Source organism: Talpa europaea (genome assembly GCF_964194135.1).
Source record: "Talpa europaea genome assembly, chromosome: X".
Classification (NCBI taxonomy): Eukaryota; Metazoa; Chordata; class Mammalia; order Eulipotyphla; family Talpidae; genus Talpa; species Talpa europaea.
Window position 1 is genome coordinate 40,944,676 of NC_140081.1, and position 6,870 is coordinate 40,951,545.

The 6,870-nt window shown below is 36.4% G+C and overlaps 1 pseudogene across 1 annotated transcript; it reads right to left on the reverse strand.

The window, feature by feature from the left end:
* Nucleotides 1-531: 531 nt before the first annotated feature.
* On the reverse strand, nucleotides 532-1,483 carry LOC311187022 (protein LZIC-like; annotated as a pseudogene). The gene is made up of 2 exons: nucleotides 1,149-1,483; nucleotides 532-635 (listed from the first exon to the last, which is right to left on the reverse strand). The product of its transcript is annotated as a protein LZIC-like (transcript).
* Between the last annotated feature and the right edge of the window lie 5,387 nt (nucleotides 1,484-6,870).

Below are 6,870 nucleotides of genomic sequence, written 5' to 3' on the forward strand. Positions count from 1 at the left end.
CAGAACCTATTTAGAGCAGGCAGGTTTTGGGGGATCTGGGGTGCCCCTCTCCCTACCCTGTAACAATAGCATGATAAGGAACAGCATGAGCAGAACCACCAGTACTTTTTCTGTCACCTTTTTTTAGATTATTTTTTTTTTAAGATTTGTTTTATTTTATTTATTTATTTATTTATTTATTTATTTATTTATTTATTTATACAAGAACTGGGTACAGTCAGAAGCGCGGGAGGGTGAGAGAATTCACTAGGGCCAGAGCGGGGAGCAGAACAGACAGACTGACGAAATGACGAAATACACTGCTGAGGGAAGCAGCAGGCAGCAGGAGAGGTCTGTGTGCCATGTAGGACCCTCCTCCGGTGGCCGGGGAGTAGCCGGAGATCGAACCGGCGCTCCAGAGGCTGCGGGCAGCTTCGCAACCCAGCGCTCAACCACTGCACCAACGGGGAAGCCCTTTTTGTAGATTACTAATGTGCTTCAAGAATCTCTTGATTTCTTTTCAATGACTCAAAATCCTCAGAAGAAAAACATTTACATTAAAAATATTATCAAAGTTCCAATCTTCCACAACATATCAATTTTTTTTGTTTTTCCAACCTCAAAACATGCCAAAGCAAGAATTTTGTCTCCAGAGCCAAGATTTGTAGAACCCTCTCAAACTGGCTGAATATGCCACCTGCATTTGCTGACAAGAAGGCCTCATCACTTGTAGTCAGCCTCTGTCAACATTTCATAAGAGCTGTTAGTATTTTTATTATTTTTTTTATTTTATACACTTTTTACATCATTTTTCATTTTTGCACAATGTATTCATTTTCACCTTGGTTATTGTCCCCATACAATTCCCACCACCCTTGTTTTGCATGCAATTTGCAGCAACATGGGTGGAGCTGGAAGGGATCATGCTCTGCGAAATAAGACAGAGAGAAAAAAGATAAATACTGGATGGTCTCACTCATAGCAGGGATTTAGAAAACCTAAATAAGGAACCATGAACAAAACTTAATTATAATAAAGTAAAAATCAAAATCAACAAGCAACTATAAACTAGAGACACACTGTGGGGGTGGGGGGAAGAGGGAATGCTGTTAGCACTGCCACTTTCTGTTGAGTATATAGGTCTCTTTCCAGTTTTCCTACCATTAGATCTCTGTCAGCCTTGTTTGAAACTGACCTGGTTGTTTCTTGGCAAACAATCCGAAGAACTCTGGGGTTGAAAGACCTGGCTGATAGCTGCCTGGGCAGCCAATTGCATTTCAGTTAATTCAGCTACTAAAGTCATATTTCCAGATATAATTTTCTTTAGTGACTCATTAAATTTACTTAGTTGCTCCAACGTTTTCTTTTTGTTCTCTTCCTATTCATCTGCATCAAGTTCCTCTCTGCGTTCCTCCAGAATTTGTAATTGCTGCATTAGTCTATTCACCTGTACTTCTAAATTCTGCCTTAATTTGCTTGTTTCTGTCTTTCCTCTGGAAGCCATTTTAATCTCTTTACCTTAGTTTTCTGCACCTCCAGTTACAGAAGTTCCAAATGTCATAAAAATTGAGAATGGCAAAATTGTTCATCAGGACAAGAGGTTCAAAGTTCAAACCATCTGGACATGGAGTTGCCCTTTCCCAGCTGGAAATGAGCAGCAGCATCTGAAAGGGTCTCAAAATATTTAAAAGATAACTACAAAATGATCTAGCACTTCCACTCATTGGTATCCACCAGAACGTAAAAATACCAATTTGAAGGGATATATGTACTCTTATGTTCATTGCAATACTATTTACAATCACCAACCAATGATAGATGAGAAAATAAAGAAGATGTGGTATATACATACTGGGATAATACTCAGGTATAAAGGAAGATGAAATCTTACCATGTGCAATATCTTGGACAGAGTTGGAAGGGAAAACAACATATTTGACAAAAAATTAGTATCTACAATATTTAAACATATAAAGAAACTTCAAACTTCAACAGTAAAACCAACTAGAAATTGGAAAAATTTAGATCATAACCTCAGGATCTTCCCAGGTATAATCTGAAACCAGCCCCCTTATACAGAAGACAGGAAGAAATGAAAGAAAGAGAGGAAACTCCAGATTGGTAGGTAGCAAGGTTTTGTTTTGTTTTGTTTTAGCTGAGCTAGGATTTTCAAAATTTGTTTTTGTTTCTATACCACCATCCCTTATATTGCCTTGACCCTTATAAGTTTCCCCTTCCCTCTTAACCACTCTTTGTTTATGTTTGCTAATTTTTATAAGTATTTTACTTTTTCAAATCATCTGCTATGTCATTGTCCAATAATTATGTTATTTTGACTTGTTTTTGCTACATATAATTCCCTTGATCCCTTTCCATTTTACTGAAAATATTATTTAATACTTTCCTTATGGTTCAATAGTATTCCATAATGTGACTATACCACAAATTTTTGATCCATTCTTCAATAAATGGTCATATAAACTGCGTTCTTGTATTAGCTATTGTAAATAGTGCTGCAATAAACATTGTAGAACAAGTTTTTTTTTTAACATGTTTTTTTTGGTGGGACCCTCAATGGCGGCCAGGGAACGAACTGGTGCTGCAGAGGCTGCGGGCAGCCTCGCAGCCCAGCACCACTGCACCACCAGGGGAGGCCCTAGAACATGTGGTTTTTAGGGGTGATGGTTTTATCTTCTTTGGATAGAAGTCTAAGAGTAGGATTTCTGCGTCATATCCCGTTTTTAGTTTTCTTAAGGTAAAGAAACTGAACTGACTGTACCAGTTTTTGTTGCCACCAATAGTGTAGTAGGATTCCACTTTCTCCATGTCCTCTCCATCACTTGTTGTTGGGCTTCTTTTTAATGTGTGCTACTCTATTGGGTATGAAATGACATCTCATTGTGATTTTAACCAGCATTTTTCTTATTGGAAGAAAGATAAACATTGTTCCAAATACCTCTTAGTCTTCTGTATATCTCCTTCAGGGACATTGTCTGTTTAGATATGTTGCCTATTTACTGATGTTTATTCCCATTGCCAAATTGCATTTTTTATTGCATCTTGGATATTTGTGAAAATATTTTCTCTCATTCAGTAGGATGTCTTTTAAATCTACTTGTATTTTCTTTTACTGTGCAAAAGAATTTCAATTTGAAGCAATCCCAATTGTTTGTTTTTGCTTTTATGCCACATGTTGTATGGATTGATCTCCAAAAATACCTCCATAATTGATTCCATGGAACATATTGCATATATTTTCTTCTATATATTTATTTTTGCATGTCTTGTACCTAAATCTTTAATTCAGTTGGAATTTATTTTTCTGCATTGGGTTAAACATGATCCAACTTCATTCTTTTAAAAGTGATTTTTGGGTTTTCCCAGCACCATTTAGTCAAGAGAATATACTTCTTGTGAGACCCTTCCAGTGCCTGGTCAGACCAGCAAAGGCTTGGCATTCTCCTGGAAGACTTCACTAACACTCATGAAGGTGACCTCCCATGAAACTTTTTCAGCTCCTGCCCAGACCAGTGAGATCCTGGAACCATGCTGGAGAAGATGTAAGAGCAGTGAGAGTCTTTGCAACCTCCTACAAGACCCCACAATGTCTGCTCAGTCAAGCAAAGACTTCCTGAGAGATCCTTCCCATGACCACTCAAACCAGCAAAGATCCCACAACATCCCATGAGACACCACCAGCACCCAACCTGAGTGGTGAAACACTGGACCTGCACTTCTAGAGTGACAGAGTAGCCAGAGGTCCCACAACCTCTTCTGATACCCTAAGAGCAACTTCATAGACCAGTAAGATCCTGGACTCATGCCAGGGAAGGTGACAGACCAGACAGAGATCTTTTGATCTACCATGAGACACTGCCAGTGCCCACACCTGTGGGACAGGTGAGACCCACACCAGGGAGGCAGGAGGAGCCATGACCAGAGGAAGCCCCACATATTGTAGCTGCATTGTAAAGCTAATAATGGAGAGAAGGAAAAACTCAACAATTTGCAACATGAATACTCAAGAATATAGTACAACATGAGAGAGAGAGAGAGAACAAATCTTCAGAAACTAAAATATGGACTCTGTGCTCTCCCTATAGATATAGAGTTTAAAATTGCAATGATAAATTCAAAGAAATGGAAGAAAACTCAGAAAGATGAAATAATTCCTTAGAAATAAAAATCAATGAAGAAAAAAATAAAATCTTAAATAATATAAAAATGGAATTTCATTATTTAAAAAGAGAAATACTAGAGAAGAAAACTCAGGAGAAAGTAGTGGAAGTAGAATTAATAGAGTGGAAGAATGAATTAGTGTGATTGAAGATGCACATATGCAAAGATCCTGGGTAGAGATGAAAAGAGAGAAATTAAGACAAAAAAATTAAGAAATGCTTAGAGAATTATCTAACTATGAAAAAAAGTCAACATAAGATAAAGGGAATATTAGAGGGGAAAGAGTGAGAGAACGGAACTGAAAAATTATTAAAAGAAATAGTGGATGAAAACCTGCTAACCCTAGAGGAGAGAATATATGCACAAATATAGGAAGCAAAAAGAACCTCAAATTAATTAAATAAAGTGGGACCAACAACAAGACATGTACTAGTGAAACTTACAAGAATTCAAAATAAAGAAAGAATATTGAAGTTGGCAAGGGAGAAGAAACAGATAACATGTAAATGTACCCCAATCAGGTAAACATCAGATTTCTCTGAAGAATTAATATGAATGAGGAGATAATGGAATAACATGCTCCAAATACTTAGAGATAACAACTGTCAGATGAGAATATTCTATTCTGAAAGCCTCTCCTTAAGATATGAGGGAGAAATCAAGACCTTTTCAGACATAGAGATAATCAAAAAGTTTGCAAACACTAATCCACCCACCAAGAAATATTGAGAGGAGTTTACACACCTAAACTGAAGAGAGAAAAGTACACAAATAACTCAATAAAGTATTAGATTGACCCACAAAAATTAAACATAAAGTCACATAACAATAATCTCTTTAAATGCAAATGGACTAAACTCATCAATTGAAAGACAGAGTAACTAGTTGGATCATGAAAGAGAACCCAACTTTCTGCTATTTACAGGAGACACACCTGAATTTCATAGATAAACATAGGCTCAAAGTAAAGGATTATGAAACAATCCTACAAGTGAATAAGACTTTAAATTAGGCAGGGACAGCCATACTTATATCAGAGAAATAAATTTCTATTTAAAGAAGGCCTCAAGGGCCTCCCCTGGTGGCGCAGCAGTTGAGTGCTGGGCTGCTAGGCTGCCCACAGCCTCTGCAGTGCCGGTTCGTTCCCCGGCTGCCAGCAAGGGTCCCACAAAAAATAAATAAAGAAATAAAGAAATAAAGAAATCAAAAAGGCCTCAAGAGACAGGGAAGGACACTATAAAATGATTAAGAGAATGACACATCAAAAAGACATAACATTCATCAATTTCTATGTAACAAATGAAGGAGCACCAAAATACATTAAGTAACTATAATTAAACTCTGAAAACAAGCATTGGAAAAACACAAATGTGGTAGGAGACTTCAATACACCACTCTCACCAATAGACAGATCAACTATACAGAATATAAACAGGGATACTATAGCCTTAAATGAAGCATTAGACCTCATGGACCTCATAGAAATTTATAGGGCACTGCACCCTCAAAAAAACAGATTACCCAAAGGACACAGAAACATTAATTCCAAAGGGCACCTGCACCCTTATGTTTATAACAGCACTATTTACAATAGCTAAGCTTTGGAAACAACCCAAATGCCCAAAAAGAGATGACTGGATCAAGAAGATGTGCTATATGTACACAATGGAAATTTACACAGCAATCAAAAAAGATAAACTCATGCAATTTGCAGCAACATGGATGGAGCTGGAAGGGATCATGCTCAGTGAAATAAGCCAGAAAGAAAAAGAAAAATACCAGCTGGCCTCACTCATAGCAGGAATCTAGAAAACCTAAATAAGGGACCAGGAAAAAGAATAACTATAAGAAAATCAACAAACAACTATAAACCAGAGACACACTATGGGGGGTAGGGAAAAGGGGGATTGGGGCCAAAATAAGGGGGGTGCAATTGTATGGGGAATATAAAAATAAAAATTAAAAAAAATAAAAAGTCAGAATACACATTTTTTTTTATGTGCACATGGGACATTCTCTAGAATAGACCACATTTTCTGACAGAGAACAAATGTCAATAAATTCAGAAAGATTGAAATAATACCTAGCATTGTCTCAGATAATAAAGGTATCAAACTAGAAATAAACTGTCAATAGAAATAAAGGAAATATTTTAATACATGGAGACTAAAAAACACAATGTTAAAAGACTACTGGGTTAATGAGGAAATCAAAGAAGAAATTAAGAAATTCCTCAAGTAAAATGAGAATGAGCACAAACTATCCAATCCTATGGGATGCAATAAAAGTAGTACTAAGAAAGAAATGCATAGCAATACAGGCCCACATAAAGAAATAAGAAGGAGCTCAAATAACCTTGTCTCTCAACTTGAGGAATTAGAAAAAGAGTGAACAAATCTTGAAGCCAGTTTAAGAACAGAGATAATAAAACTCAAAGCAGTAGTAAAGGAAATATATTTTTTTTTAAAAAAAGTGCAGAAGATCAATAAAAACAAAAGCTGGTTCTTTGAAAAAGTAAACAAATCTCTAGCAATGCTCACCCCCCAAAAAAGTAAATAAATAAAATAATAATAAGGGAGAAAATTCAAATAAATAGCTTCAAAAAGAAAAAAAGATAATTCACAGGAGATGCTACAGAAGTTCAGAGGCTATTTAGACACTACTGTGAACATCAATATGCTAACAAATTTAATAACCTAGAAGAGATGGACA